The sequence below is a fragment of the Toxorhynchites rutilus genome, chromosome 2, assembly GCF_029784135.1.
Source record: "Toxorhynchites rutilus septentrionalis strain SRP chromosome 2, ASM2978413v1, whole genome shotgun sequence".
NCBI lineage: Eukaryota > Metazoa > Arthropoda > Insecta > Diptera > Culicidae > Toxorhynchites > Toxorhynchites rutilus.
This window is the reverse complement of record NC_073745.1, coordinates 141,188,920-141,206,229: the sequence shown is the minus strand read 5'-3', so window position 1 is coordinate 141,206,229 and position 17,310 is coordinate 141,188,920. Positions and strand designations below refer to the sequence as shown.

The following is a 17,310-nucleotide window of genomic DNA, read 5'->3' as shown; positions in this document are numbered from 1 at the left end:
CAAACTGCTGCTGCCACTCATTCTTTGGAATTAGCAATCCCATGAATCCTCCTGCTTGCTGTGAGAGAGACGACGCCGCAGTGCAAGCAATAAATATCCAAATAATATGCATTTCAATGCATTTCTCACCACACGGTTACGCTCCCTCCTCAACTCGGGGCGGTTGTCGTGACTGAATTTCCGCGTGCGCTTTACATCGATCCGACAAGAGGCAATATACAGTTCGCGATTTCATTCCCAGTTCCAGACACCACAAAAACATGACGCATAAGCGTAAACTTGATGTCTCGTAGAATTTCAACGCAGCCGCACAAATTGATCTCCTTGACCGCCGGTCGTTTTATCCAGTTAAGGATCTTGGATCCGGGCCACCCTCTTACCGGCTCGAAGACCCCTGACTGAGAACCTTTATTTGGGGTTGATCGTTTTCCAATTCTCAGCACGATCGTACCTGTTTCGTACCGAATGTACACCAAGCCCACTCTGAACTTCGAATCGGAACAAAATTGAAGTCACATTCTATGTTGCACATGACAGCCGCAAAGGCTGGACCAAGACCGAGACTACGAGACATGCCAAGGTCTGGGACTCCACAGTCGAAGTGCACGATCGTGGCAATGGCTGCAGCTCGAACCCATCATCCAGAGGCGACAGAGAAACAGATGCTGTATTTGTTTACCGTCAATGAGTGTGCACCTAGGCGTGCATCGCGTTGTTAGTGCAGCTTGCATCTTCTCATCTTAGCGGCAAGAAACGTGATTCCGCCTGGAATAGAACACAGCCTCGCTCTTCGTATGATGAATCACCCACGCGACATCGTTCCGGCGCGCGAGAGAGTGCAACTTGCAACCATTTTTGAATTCTCTGAAAATATGTAATTTCATAGCGATTTGAACACACAGAACAGTAACAGAAAAAAAAAGAATAACAAACCTCAACGGGTGATCAACACTTGAAGGTCACCCCCTCCGAATAAGGAAGTGGAAGGCGGACTGAATTATAATGCGAGTGAGTGAAGGAGAGAGGGAAAGGGGAGGGAGGGAGAGCTCGTGAGATGTGCCATTATAGGAGAACACAACCGACCACCATTATATGTAATAGTAGTCATAATAATAGGCAAGAATAGCAGCAGGCAGAGGCAGCACATGAGTTGAGTGAGTAGAAGGTTGGTTGGTTGGAACATGGTGGTGGATGCTTCTTCATCCGCTCGGAGAGGGTGCGGGAGCAGAGGGCTGGAGGCACAAATGCCGGCTGAGAAGTGCCGAAGCGCTGTTCTGGTGTTTACGGTTGGCCACAGGTTGACGCCGTCGTCGCCACCACACGCTTTGGCAATTTACGCGCTCGGTGGTGTTGTTGTTCTCTAGGCTCTCGCGGTGATTGTGCGAAAATGTTAGTTTTTTTTTTTTGTTAAATGTTACTCTTGTTCTGGCTATATTGTTTAGGTCTTGTATATAAACCACTCGATCAAAACGCGAGAGGAGGGATCAGAAGGCAGGTTGGTATTGTGTGAAAATTTCATGTGGAAGAAGGGGAAACGATCAGAGTTCGCTTTCAAAGCAGAATTTTCGCACAGAATTTCGGAATGAGTTTATTGCAGTCAATTTGCTTTGCTAAGTCAGAATTTATTGTTCTGTTTACAATGGGAATGGGCCCCGAGATTATCGCAACGAATAGAGAGGCAACTCAAGCATCAAATAAAACAAGCAACGGATAGAGAGACTAGATATAGGATTAATTTCGAAGAATCGTTGATTCCCACTGAATCCAAAATTTCGATCGACATCCTGCAAATAATGTTGTTTGAATGAATTTGAAACTTGGGTGAACTTTTTTGCAGTATATTGATCCAGAAGCAATGTCCCACAATTTCCGAGGTTTTGATTGCATGTCTATTTTTGAAAGAATTTTGAAATCTAACATGTTTTGTGGAGTTGAGGTTAATATTCACCAACGAAGAGATGTTTATTAAAAATTTTGAAAAATAAAACTTATTGAAAAAGTTCTATTTCTCAACTGCAAACATGCCAGCTTCGTTTCTGATATCAATGATATTTTTATTTGGTTTTGTATCTATTTGAAAAGGTCTGCAGTAGGAATGAAAGGTTGTGTAAAAGGTTGCAAATATGTGGACAGGTCTGCAAATGTGGCATCTCTGATCGGATTTGAATGAACACCTTGTTACATGGTTTTCATTCTGTCACTTTCCATATATCACGCCTCCCGATACGACTCTCGGAATATAGTGAGAAGAATTGCGTGTCGAAACTCCTGTGCCTTTTGGTACTAATATTGTCCTCCATATATATATTTTGAATGGAGAATTCCAATGGAATGAATCTGGGAATTGTGTGGAATGGTTGATTGGTTCTTTGTTTTTAGGAGGCTTTAAACTTTGCAGTTCATTCGCCTCTAGGTTAGTTGGTTGGGAAAAACATTGCTTCCAGCTTTTTTTGTAAACTTGGTTCCGTTAGATGATCCAATTTTTTCCACGGAAATGTTCACATGTCTATGGTTTCAGGACATCTTCGAGAACATGTTTTGAACTTGAAGCTGTTTTGCGCTTTCTGTTACTTGTAAAATTCTAATTTTTAAGAATTCCTTGCATATATCAGAGCCATACATACATGTCCCAGGCAAGTTGTTCGCTATTACAGCACGGATTTTGCTGAATTCGTTTCCTAACCTTTTCTTTTTCTTTTTAATTTCCGGTGTAGTAGTGTTATTTTTTCGGTCGACGGGATGGCCTTTCGATGGGCATCTATTTTCCCGTTTTATGGTTCGATACATGCATATTCACCGAGATTAAGGACCCTGAAGATCTCGGATGTGAACATTCCTGTACAACTTCTCTAAATACAATACATACTTCTTCACTCGTCATTCCGATTGCTCCACGAAAAAAGGGTCAACCAAAAATAAAATTGATCAACATTCATGCTATTTCGAAGAACTATTTTTTATTTCGTCCTTAGAGCCATTCTGCGTGGCCAAAAAATTTGGCATTGCCGATTTTTCTAATAACCATTTGAAAGAAAAAAAAAATCATTACTTTTGAAGCGCTGGAGCGATATTTGATCTATTACCAGCAAATAAAAAGCATTCAGGGGAATTTCGTATGAAAAATACTGAATTGCGCTCCAGATGTCTAATTCCAGACGAAACGCTTTTGGAATAGTAGTTCTTGTGGTTTTAGAGGTGTTGAGACTAAGAAAATCTAGCAGTTTGTATAATTTTTGGAAGGCTGCAATTTTTTACTAACATATCAATAAGTGGAAAAACATTTTTTTTAAACTGTTTTTTCCCACTTTTTTTCACTGATTTCGACGATTCTATTACATTTATTCTTTTTAAAGTTAAAAATACTTCAATTACCCTAGTAAATCACTCAGGACTTATTATCCATGAAAATAATGTTGAAATACAGGTCGGACCCAAATATATACAGACAAGATTATACATGATTCGATTATATACAGGGTGTGTTACATCAAATTGCAACACGGAAAAAACGCTGTAGAAATTTAATTTTTAGGAATTATATCTTCAGCTTTCGCTTATAATCAGATAAGATCACGATATAGATCACGTTGGCCATGCTTCACTGTCAATTTTTCGTAAATTTGGAAAAATGTCGTCGAACGAAAAAGAGCGTCGTGAATTAATCCTGCGCACTCATTTCGAGAATCCGGAGTTGTCACATCGGGACATCGGTAAGATGCTGGGAATCGTCCAATCCACGGTCAGCAGAGTACTAAAACGATACTTGGAGAACCTAACCATCGACCGGAAGGTGAAGAACGGCAAAAATGGATGCTCCGTCAGTGAAAAAGATCACAAGCGCGTAGTTAAGCAGTTTAGACGTGATCCGAGAAGTTCGGTCCGGGATGTCGCCAATAAGCTGAATTTGTCAAGTTCATTCGTCTAGCGGACAGACTTTCAGATTTAACGGGAGACTTTCAGATTTAACGCTCTCGTAACAATTTTTCATAACTTCTACAGAAGAGAACCGATTTTTATTGTATATTTTTATTATATATTTTTTTAAATTAAAAAATGATTTTTTTTAGGACATTTTCGATAACGCGTTTTAAACGGCGAACAAAATTCTCCATGCAGAACTCTAACATAACGATTTCGATGTTGTTGAAAATCCGAGTAATTTTTTCATCAAGTTGCTCCAAACTTTGTGGCTTATTAAGATAGCAACGGTCCTTCACGTGTCCCCAGAGGAAGTAATCAACGACGAGGAATGTTGAAATTCTTACCATAAGAGGACAAAGTTTCATGAAGGCTTCAGTTGCTCGAGTAATACATTCTTGTAAATTGTACATCTTGGCACTAAAAACCATCCGATCAGACTGAACGAGTAGCCGAATATTATCGGATAGTTTTGTTTCTTTTTGGAAAATATCAGACCCGCTTTTTTTGTTTTTTCATCGAGGTATCCATTTTTATTTTGTGATGGTCCTAAAAGTCCAAATTTTCCCTTTTTTTTGCAAAAATTCATAACTTTTGAAGTACTGTACCGATTTAAATGATCGACATATCAAATTAAAGTCTGTCGGTCTTTTTGAAAAAATATTACATTTGCGAAAGATTTGGATTTTGTTTCCGTTATTATTGAATGCATTCGTTTTTTATAGTTTTCATTGTCTCGTTACGCTACGTTACGTTATTAAATCAAAAAGGTGTTTGTTTTCGCTTTTGAGTTATTTTTTAAATTCAATTCAATAAAATATTGTTTTTATAAATTAATAACTTTTGAACTACTGAACCGATTCAGATGATCGATATATCAAATTGAAGACAATTAGCTAGTATTCTTCGAAAAAAAATAGTACATTTGCGGATCTTTTTTCATAACTATTGATTGCATTTGTTTTTTATAGTTTACATGGTTTCGGGACCCAAGGCACTATAATTTTTTATATTTTTTTCTTGAAAGCAGATTTTTTTTTTACATTCTTCTTCTTGAATGGCGTTAACGTTACCTGTGGAACTTTTGCCGTCTCAACGTATGCATTAACTAGCGTCATTTATTAATACTTAGTTGAGATTTCTTAAGCCAAATAACACACCTTGAATGTATTCCGAGTTGCAAGCTCTAGAATACGCGTGACCACAGTGCATGTCGAAGGAAATCTCTTTGACGAAAAAATCCCCCGGTCAGAATGGGAATCGAACCCAAACACCCGGCATGATAATGTGAGACGCTAACCACTCGGCCACGGGTGCACCATAATACATTTAAAAATCAGCAAGATGTTTTTATTTCGTTCTTGCGTTGTGATTTTCCAAAGTTAACATGTTTTCAGTCTACGTTCAATATTCCTATGCGACTAGGGAAGATCTATGCGACTATAATCCATTTTTTTTCGAAAGCGTGATATTTTTTTGAAAAAGACTAGCTAATTAGCATTGTCGTTTTTTCTTAGCGAGCATGATCATTTTTTTAAAAAAAGACTAGCTAATTGATATGTTTTCAAAAAAGACTAACTAGTTGATATGTCGACCATCTAAATCGGTCCAGTAGTTCAAAAGTGATAAATTTTTGAAAAAGCGCATTTTTTAAAAAAAGAGAAAAATGATTTTCCGGGCCATCGGTTAACTTCAAGAAATCTTCACTCAAAAACGAGAAATAACGCCTCTCTGTTTTTGGAATATAAGAAAATATAAGAAAATTTAGCGTCCTTGGGCCTGAGACCATAAAATAATAAAAAAAAACTAACACGATCTATGATTACGAAAACTAAATCCACATCCTCTGCATATGTTATATTGTTATAAAAAAAAACTAACCAATAGGCTACAATTTGATATATCGGTAATCTTAATCGGTTAAATTGGTTGAAAGTTACTGATTTAAAAAAAAGCATTTTTGGGAAAAAAGAGAAAAAAAATTATTTTTGAACCCATTTAAAACGTTTTGAGATAAAGAACAAAATTACCACTTATCACGAAAATCCTAGAACCACTATATCGGTTTTACATGGAATGGCTGTGTATATCTCATTCAGCTTTTTAGCTTTTATGTTTATCAGCTGATCATAAGTCAACTGTAATCATTCTGTATATTGTATACTATACTAATTTCATGAATTTCACGAAATGCAAACATTTTGTGACAAATCCCGAGTTCCGGGATTTTTTTTTCAATACTTTTCTTGTTTTAAGAATACCAAAATACATGGGAATTAGATGAAAATGTTGATTTCATGTCTCTCAATATCAGTGTTATACAAATTTACTCTCATTGACAGATCGTCACTCAATGATGAACTTCAGCATTTCAAGTCACAGCTAATTCACTTAATATATTGCTGTTCTCTTTTCTCACGTTCAATGAAGAAAATAACGCTTCTTCTTCACACAGAAGCGCGACGTCTTCAATTGTCATTCTGAGGGCGAATTGAAATTCACAGCTTATATTCAAAGGATTGTACGTATTCGAAACGAAACTCACGGAAAACTGTTAAAAAGGTGATGTGAGATATTGAGCCTGATTCTCGAATACACTTCACGGTGGAAACGACATCTGGATATGAAATTAGTTTCCCACTAAAACTCAACATTATAGTATCAAATTATCTTCATATAAATTTTTTGTATACTTATACCACACGAAGAAAACAAAGTTTTCCATTCACATTGAACATCAGTTTGATACGAAGAAGTTAATTTTCATTAATGATTTTGATTTGAAAAGTGCTCATTCTGTCTGAAAGCTAATTATTATCTTCGACACTTCACTAACTCATAAAACCTAGTTCAGTGGCGTGCCGTTTGTTTCGTTTCCACCGTGAAGTGTATTCGAGAATCAGGCCCATTGTGCAGTAGGCTTGGCGGTGTAGTGGTAAGCGTGACTATTATGCCCTCCTATATCTCTTTTCATTCGATTTTTTTTTTCGAAACAACAGTTCGTGATAACAAAAATTTTGGTCAAACGAAACGGATGAAATATTCAATTGACTGGCTGCGACCGATTATTCGCATGCGAAATCTAACATTTTGACGATGATAATGACTACAGCCCATTCAAGCAGTTACATCAACAAAAGTTTCTTCTTTCCAATACTCGCTTAATTCAGGAGACTCACCAAAGCGAATTACCATATATTTATTTCCTACATTCAAAATTCTATTGATAATGATTTCCAATAGTGCATTTCATAATGTGTTGCGTGTTTTTTTAATCACGCCAATTCGCTCCCAATTGTTCCAGGTACCAGGTGACTCTCGACATTTTTTGCAAGATTTCATCCAACCCCACCGCATGTGGAATCGGAAAACAATGCCCGATCCTCCCACCGTTCCGTGGAATGACTCAGCAGCATTCGCACACGTGCTTTCGCTTTCCGTGTGGGCCTCATCGGCCCCAACAGTTAAGTGATTCTCGTCCGAATTGCCTACTGCCATTCTGCTGACCGTGAACTAAATTCCCGTGTCGAACGAACCGCGCGCTCCGGATACTGCTGAGTGACGGATGGTTTATTTTCGCCTGTGACCCTGCCACCACAAAGTGTAGCAGCTACTAAAGAACCCTGTCAATCACATTAGGAAAATAAAACTATAAAAAATACCAGCGAATGTCGATGACCAACTTGCTCGAATTTAATAGCCTAATGTATGGTTCGCAAAAACGACGCACACACAGCCGAAGCTGTCGCGGTATAATAATCGAGAAATGTCCACACACCGTCGAATGACCCCCAAGCAGTGGCCAACGACGGCGGATGACCACAAGCTGTGGCTTTCGCGCAAAAGTGCATCGACTTTGATTTTCAAATCACAAACAAAACAGGGCGAATACATATTGCATTTCTTTCAGCCGCCTGCCACATTCCTCCGGCGCGCCGCTCTGGGCGTCCTCCTTCCGCGTAAACAACGCAACAGAGTTTGAGTCATTTTCAAACTGGGCAAAAATAAAACTCAGCAAGAAAAAAATCCAACACAAAATTATAATGTGCAAGGCAGGGTTGGTTCGAACCAGATTAAGCGCGTCCCGCTGCTGTATGTATCGTACAAATGCAGAATTTAAAGGAAAAAAGGAGCTAAATTTTATTCGTATATATATTTTGCAGTTCTTTTTTCCTTGCATTTTAGAATGTTGTTGATTCCACAACCGGCGCGGGAACATGGCGAAGACCAACAACAACTAGTGGAATGGCCCCGTTTCCACACAGTCGCTTGCTGCTTCGTCTGTGTCAGCTCATTTTTGTCTAAGCTTCTTCCCGGTATAATTTGAGTATCAACAGCGGCAGTCACGCGGCCAACCCGCGATGATGGCGCGATGGCGACGGCCACAAAATGCATTTTAATGTTGCACTCAAAAAATAATAAACTGCTCGTGGATTTCTGCTCTCACGACGGAGGGGGCTCCACTTTTGGCTTTCTTCCTCGCGGTGTGGAGTGTTGAACTTTGGCGTTTTTTCTCCCCTTTTATCGCCCTCTGCAAAGTTGTCTAATAACAATTTTAATTACAAAGTAGATCGAAATTTAGGATAAAACATTCATTCGGAACTATAGCTTATGGTTATTTCCGTGTTTTTTTTTCATATCCGTTAAATGTGAGTGAAAGCAGATGATTGCGTTGTTTCTGCTGTTGGAAGGTATAAATCTGTCAATGCACTCATTCTGTTCCTCCCAACTTTGGCGAGTTGATGGTGTCATGTTGTGCTGTTGTTGTTGTTGTCGTTGTTGTGGTTGATACTTTGATGATTCCACACGATCATTTTGGAATTAATTTTATGGTTCTGGCTTGAATCTTCCAGAACCAAGAGGCTGTCATATTCCTCTCCAGGCTTTCTGTGGTGTCGTGATCAGAACACACGTACAGCAGCAAAAACATCAGAAGTTATTTTCGGACTAATGGCTAATCTGCCTTCGGAATTTTAATCTCACTTTCTGGAAGAATTATAACATTACTTTGCTTCGGTTTTTTTGACGTAGGACTACGTTTTTCATATCGTCGTTTCATCTCGAAAAAAATTTTGGCCGAAAATCGACCTTTTGGGACTTAGCCTGAGTGGCCAAAAAATCAAAACATTGAGTGCTTTGAAGCACCCTTGGAAGATTTTCGAGGATCAAAAAATCAAAACTTTGAGCGCTTTGAGGCACCCCTAAATCATGTCCTATTGAGTTGAAACTTTTCACAGGTCATTTTTGGACCAATAAATAGTAATTTAATTAAAAAATATGGTTAGTGGCGCATAGAGTATAACGAAGCTCTCTTTTTCATAGCAAACTGCACGATTGTTATTAATCGTTCCGTTCTTTGTTTTAAAGAGGCTTTAAACTTTCCAGTTCATTCGTCTCTATAACTGTTCGATTTCCTTTTGTTTCCCTGCTTTGCGATGGGACAGTTTACCTTTTCAGTTGCGCGTGGCTGTGTTGTACTTTTAGTTGCATGTCGAAACTTGTTGCTATTAGAAATCAAGTCATGCGCTACTTAGAGCATTTGATGATAAGATGGGAATGATTTGAGAAGTGGATAATTTTGATGCAAATATGTTTTTTTCGCACTGAAATGCATATAAAACATTGAAAAAAAACTATATTGACGATAGTTTCGTCAAATATGCTTTTTTTCATATACCGCAAAAAAATCGCGCAAAAAAACCGCACAAAAACAGGTTTTTCTGTAGTTTGTTTTTAGAGGAGTTCCTTGATTACCTTATCAGGTTTCCCACAGTGAACTCTCCACCGCCGCAATTGGGTTTCGATAAAAGTAAGTGCGATGAGTAACGTTAAAATCGGTAGAATATATAGCCAGTTCAATACATTTTACAGGTTTTCCTTCTCTGGATATTTAAAAATAATCTCTGCTGCGTGTTCTGACACATGAGATTTTCGGATTTTCGTTACGTCGAGTGGTCGAAAATTCGCGTTTATATAATCACATCACTTACCTCAATGAATCCTGATTTATACCTATCCCTACTAACAACTATCCCTCCCATGAAAATCACTAGGGAACCACGCTATAGAGGCGACCCTTCCGGCCTTTGGGCGGCTGTTGTCATACTAACAATCCTTCCCTTGGTGGCTGTAAGGACGTGGCTGGCGCCGTTATTGACTATTTAATGCTCGAGTCACCGAAACTTGCACAATGAGAACGATTCGCTACTACTACAAGCATCATTCAGTGTGTTCTTTGTGCAATTTAGCTATTTCAGGTCAATCACGGAGAACAACTACGAAATGTACAGTCTACCCGAGCTCAAGCTGAAGCTCATAATATTTTAATCAGACTCTGGATTTGGAGCTCGATTTTGAATACTTCTTTTCAAAAATTAGTCGTAATTTAAATTGGTCATATGATAATTAAAGTTGAGATTTATTGGAAAAAGTATTTATTTTGGGTGGATGCTGCTTTGCAAACGATACTTCAACTGTTTGATTTCGTAAATTGATAATAATAATATGTGCGAGATGATTCGAAACAAAACAAGTAATGGGAACGATATTTTTGACAACGTTTATTGACCGTAGAATCTCAGGGCAGGCAATACTTCCAGAAATCAGATATGAGATGAATAAGGCATTGACGTGGCTCCCAAGCAGGGTTGGCATAATGAAATCTGTATTTTTGATCTTAAAAAATTTTTTTATCTGTGTTTTTTCTCAGAAAATCTGTATCGAAATCTGTATCAACCCTTTGCGGTCGTTTGTATGCGTCCAGCCATCACAGCAAAAAATAATATAATTAGATTATAATTTATGTAACAATGTATCAGTTTTCTAAACGAATTTTAATGTCTTGTGAACTTATTCGCGAACCAAAATGGTGCAATTATGAATAATAGACAACAGTACTCTTTATAAACAAAAGTTGTCATCCATGCTTGAGGAAAGGATTAATGGAAAACTCCAATTACTGTTTTTGTGATACATCAAAAATATATCAAACAAAGAAAAATTATAGCAAATATTTTTTAAATATTAACTTGAAAACATTGTTTAGTAATTACTTATCAGAAGTTTACAAAAAATAAAGGAATCTTGTTTATCTTTCATAATCTCACAAAGTTATACTGCTTTCTTATTTAAAAAAATTGCGATCAGTTCGACACACATGTCGAAATTTAATACGAACGCAAAGGGTTAAATTTATAAGTTCAACCTTGAAGCATAATCCAAAATGACTCTCATTCAGACTGAAATGGTGAGTTGGGAAAAATATCATAGAGATCAAGCCATAACTAATATCGGATCGTTATTTTGAAAAATCTGTAAATCTGTATGAAAACCAAAAAAAATCTGTAATCTGTATCTACAGATTCTTGGTTTCAAAAAGTCTGAAAAATCTGTATAAATACAGATTATTCTGTAGATATGGTAATCCTGCTCCCAAGGTCAAGTGGTTGGCGTCACTCATAATGTTCCGGGAGTTTCGGGATCGATTTCAGCTCCAGTCGGGTTTCTCATAAAAAAAAATCCTCCAGAGCAAATGGCACACGCACATTTCAGAGCTTCACACTGAGAATGCCATCAATGATGCAAGTATTACTACGTTGAGAAGCCGATGTTCCTCTGGGAACGTTGAGATGAATACAGCCCTATTATTGTACCGCCATGGAGATTGAAAAAATAAATTAAACCACGATAAAGTGTATTTTATACTTACATGTGATAGATGTCTACAGAATATCATATATGGTTACAACACAGTTCAAAACCCAGGAACCATTCCCAACCAAGTGATCCACCCCCACGAGAAGTTTTGTGTATGCCCGCTAAATGTCAAAAATGAGATCACACCAGTATCCTCTTTTGTCGGTTTGCCAAATTTCTTCTGCTGGTCGAATTGAACCACAACCTTAGCAGCAAGGAATGAATGTACGAATTTACTTCACCCGTTGCTGTCGCCCTAATGGGATCATAACTTACTTCCGCGTGCGCCCATTTGTCGATTGCATTTTGTTATGAAATCATTCCTTACAAAAAAACACCACACAGGGACGACCTGAGCACACTTTTCCATTCCCAATTCTCTGCCAACAAAATGCAGGCGAAGTATTTTTACGAATTTTCCGCGTTAAACAATTCATCTGCCAGCAGCAGTAGCAGAAGCCGATGACAGTGGGGCGACGACGGGTGATAGTGAAAAAGTGACACGGAATTGTGTTTTCTCACCGTCCGAACGGGATGGATGCTCTGTTTTTGCTTTTATTGCCACTTTTCATGTTTACCGAAAAAATCGTGCCCCGCGACAATGAATGAAAACGAAAGAAACAAGGAAAACACGGCTCATTTGGTTTGCATCATCCAAACCACCCTACCGTCATGGCGACAATGTCGTCGCGGCTTCCAATGTCAAACGATAGCCAAAACCAATTGTACACGGGAAAACTTCGCGCTATGGTGTTCCGGATTAATAATTGGCCCCATTCGTGTGGGTTTGTCTCACCGAAAGAAAACACAATTAACCGTGAAAAATTGTCTGCACAGTAGGTATTACTCAACTTCTGATCCCCGCGTGTTAACTTTGTGTTCAAAGGGAGGAAAACTTTGAACAAACAGAAAACAGATTTTTCGGAATGTGAGACGTGCATTTTGAAGAGGGATAATATAATATTTTCCGCCACGTCTTTCTTCGGCTGTCATTTATTATGATGGTAGCGAATGTGAGCGATTCAGTTTGATTCAATTTTGCGGAAATTTTTGCGATGGATGCAGATTGCGGAAAGGAAACTGCGTCTGCCGTCAATCATTACAACGCCCTGCTAGACACAGCTACTCGTGGTCGTCGTTGTATCAGATAGTGTCAATGAATGATGTTGTTTAGTTTTCAGATGGTAAACAGCGTGTTAGTTTGTTGTTTATAAGTTCAAACACTTTGTAGAATCCATCCGGTTTTTCATTCGATTGCCGTTTTTTTTTGTTTTGGAATCTCATTCAACACGTCAATCACTAGCTTGAATGCGAGGGTTATTTGACCCCTAAGATGATGATGATATTGTTGCTAGCTGGTGTGCGGAAGCCTCCATCACCGGATGAGGTGACTATTTAAATTTATTCACTAGCGTGTGCTGTTGTGTGAGAGGGGGTGAAGTGGAGCATGATTTGGTACGAATGGGGACTTCTTTACCCCCGCGATAATCCGCGATGAACTTGAACCAGAATGAGTGGCAAAACTGTCAAAAACAAAACGAAACCCAAAAATACAAAACAACACAAATGGGAAATGAAACACGTTTTTATTTCTACTTCCAAAATGTGTGACGTGTGCTCATTAGAAGTCACCAAAGAAAAAAAACCGGGGCGGAAATCGGTCATAATCTAGATGGTCAAGATTAGCCATTGGCCGCGCGTAGATGATTTTCCGGGGCAGGTGACCTTCCAGCGCAGACGACGAGCTTGCGGTAACAGGATGCCGAGTTTTTTCCCCTGACATTTATGAATTTAATCCGATCAGGCAGTGACTGACTGATCGCAGCAATATATATGTGTGTGTGTGCAGGAAAATATGTATAATTTCTCTGCCAGAGTGCGCTCCACTGGCACGGGTTTGATGGCATTGGAAAGCAAAAAACCGGTTCCTTTCCCGGTCTTTAAAATCACTGATAATTGCTTTCCGAACTACTGGTCTAGTGCCTCCATGCGGGCTGGCCTCATTATTGGTAGCGCAAATCCGATAAAGGTGTGCTATCCTAACAAGCGTTGAACGGCGGGGATAAATATTCTTTACCACGCTTTGATGAATTTGATTATTTACTAGTTTTAATATGAAATTCAATTACTTACCACTGCAGCTCGTTAGATGTTAGCCTTTGTTTCGAGCGTTATATTACCACAAAGTGCAGAAAAAATCCACAGATTCATTTGCAGAACGAACTTGGGAAAGGCAGCAACGAAGAAAAAAAATGAAATTAAGATTTCGAGATAAGCCGCCAGAGATGGTGTTGTTGTTTCTCTGGAGTCATGCTCCTCGCGAATCCCAACCCCCCAATCGGAACGCAGTCAGTCAACTGTATGAGCCCGCGTTTAAGAGCTGACTCATTTCAAGGTTACAACACGCTGCGAAATCCGATCTCGGCTCAGAGTGAGCGCGCGCGCGAAGAAGGGGCATATTTCTTGAACCACATCCATCTCTCTTCCAGAACACAACACGGCTTTGTGTGACTTTGGAATTCGGGTGAAGTTCAAAAGAAAAGATTGCGCCGCTTGCACTCATTCGCGGCATATAATGCGAATCCGAGAGCTTCGCTGCGGCGGCTGCAATTTACCATTTCGTTTTTCATTAGTCGCTACGCGTGATGAATCTTTCGCTCGCTCGCTGTCTTTCTCTTTCTCTGGAACAATGTGATGAATTTTTTCGCTTCTTTCGCCCGAGACGGGATATGTTTTATTTCAAATGATGGATGTTTATACAATTTACACATGTTTCAATTGCTGGCTCTCTTTATCGTTTCGCACTGGGAATGAAATGTACACTCGGAATCAAGGCTAATCGAGGGCAACAATGTTCTTGATGCTTGATGAAAAAGCACAGTTCATTAAGAAAAAGTTGTATGTTACAATAAGTAAATTAAGAACAACGAAGGATGGATAACATTCATGTGAAACTCTAAAAATTGTCTAAAAATTATAGTTACTTGACTGACTGAGTGGTTACTCATGATGAAAAAATGAACTATGAACTATGATGAACGCTTTGGATTGTTCTAGTTCGGTCCAGGTATACCATTCGAAATACAATCAAGACAAAGGGTAAAATTGTATTTGTCTTCGGAATTTCGAACAATTACTGATAAAAAAATATCGGTGAACTACGATGAATAAACTACTTTTCTCGATGAAAATATAAAATAGGAATATAAGAGACATTATTTTTTAAAAATCACAACTTAAAACAACTTGCTTGTTTAAAATGTGGTATTCGATCAATCTATAAGCAGAATGCGATGGGCAACACAAGAGACAATAAACCCAAAAATAGTCTGTATAAAAATTACCCAACATTGGAACTTAAAAATAAACACGATGAGTCACGAAATATTACGTTGGTCTGTTTTATTGTACAGGTATCCTCTTCTTTCAGGCTGTCCGAGAATTGATACAATTCTCGGCTTTTGCGTAAGTGCTGATCAACCAGGCCGTGAGTCATCAATCGCAACAAGTTGTAGTCGAACGCAGCGTCCTGTGATGTGATTTGGTCCAATGAATTACCTTTTGTAATTTTTTTTCTCATCGTCATCCCTAATGAGTCCTTTTTTTTTTTTTTTGAATGGATACGTTAGAGTAGCACTCATAGTAAATGACACTGTGCTGACTTCAGCATTAGCTTCTTGTCATGAATATTATTACCCTACCATTTTTTTTGTGCTTGGTTCTCGGCTACCTTAATCTCGTAACATATTCATGACCTTAATACGGCTTTCAAGTGCTTGTTGAGTCAAAATCGTCTTCGATTATATATTTCACATCTTAACTTAAATGCAGTTCAATCAACTATTCTCCGAATCAAATGTTTCACAAAAAGGATGTTTTTGAATGTATTACGGGTATAAAAAAGACAGACTTTTTTTTTCAAGCGGATGGAACGTGCATATGGGTAAGTCGGACTCTTGTTGTGATGCGCAATGTGAGAAGTCTATTCACTGGCGTGATTAATAATTTTATTTTCTTTCTCTATCATCGTTCATATGCCCAACAAATGAAATGTAAACAGAGAGAGAAAGAGATAGAGAGAGAGAGCGCGAATTGGATACTCTACATATTTACATCGATAATTATTTTTTGCCTCACCCTCACTGCAGACTGTCTGTCTCACCCTACTTACAAATGAATCTACTTCTTCCTAACATCGCTTCGATGTTGACTTATCTACCAACATGTTACCATCAGCGAATTGAATTTTGAATTTAACAAACTGCTCAAAATGCCTCATATCAAAGTCGAGAAAATTACGTTCGCACGTAGAATTAATTTTGAATCCAAATTATCATAGAATAGTATATAGGAGGGGTTTTCTTGAACATTGTTGGATAATAAAGTGTTATAATTCACCCATTGGTCATTGGCACTCCGAGCTAGATCATCATCTAGCCAATAACTTGTAGCCTATGTAGCAAAATTTGTTATGTTGGAGGGTTCAACCGAATTCATGATTCACTGTATTATCCAACATGTTCCCCATATGATTTAAACAACAATGATGCCCCACCAGCTGCATTTAAAAAAATGAAATAAAACAACAGCTCTTTGGGGGGTCTTCGTAGCCACATTGGTTGCGCGTTTGCTTAGTAAGCGATTGATCGTGAGTTCAAAAATCAGGGCCCTCATTGACCATCTTTGTGTTGTTACAGAATAACTACGTCCACGCAACAATCATCAGCAATGGAGATCGATCCACGGTCGAAATAAGATCGATTCATCCTTACAACTGCTCTGCTCTGCAAGACAAATCGGGCTTCTGTTCTATAAATAACTCAACAATGATCAACCAACTGTCTCTGCTGTCCGGTCTAACTGGATAATGGAAGAACAGAAGGAAAACTCTTACGCCTAAATGGCTACTGTGTAAATGTGTACCATATGCAATGGTATAGAAGGGAATACGCTAACGTCGAAAAATAGCAACTGTGTAATGTGTTAGTTATAGATATGATAAACATGTGACATGTACACGATTAAAATTCGGCTCTGTTACAGCTAAAATGCTAATGAGCCTAAAATAAAAACAAAAGGGATAAAAAAACAGCTATTTCCATATATTGAAATTTTCTGTGGAACAAATGATGAAATGGAACAGATATTAGAGAAAGTATTTCGTATACACTTCAACAAAATGATACACACTGTTTCAGAGGAGGTTGTTGACGTCAAAAGAGATTTAGTGCGATTTTACGTTATTTTTGCGATTTTTTTGGCAATTATTTTTATTACTAATAAACAAAAAAAAAATAAACAGAATATTTTTTTCACAAAATTAAATATCCCTTTAACTGAGCGTTTTCGAGTTGTAACACTCGATTCATTCAAGTTTTTATCTGTCTAAAGGGTGTGTCACATCAAATTGCATCACGGAAAAAACGCTGTAGAAATTCGCCCAGTAGACCCGATCTTTTTGAAAATTTTAGACAGTAAAATAAAAACTATTAAACAACTTTTGGCATTTTCTTTTTATTCATACTTCGAGCCCAAGCCCGTATGCTCGCACCTTCCTCTTTACCCCGTCCATAAGGTTCTGTACAACGTCAGGTTGTAGTTTTTTTGAACAGAAATCCATTTTCTCTTGAAGTCCGCCTCCGATTTGACAACTTTTGGGTTCTTCCGGAGGGCCTGCTTCATAATCGCCCAATATTT

General features: G+C 38.4%; 1 protein-coding gene across 9 annotated transcripts in view; it reads left to right on the top strand.

Moving 5' to 3' along the window:
- Positions 1-17,310, top strand: part of LOC129770491 (ecdysone receptor) — a 680,728-nt gene that overhangs the window by 597,326 nt on the left and 66,092 nt on the right. The gene's annotated exons all lie outside the window — the stretch shown is intronic.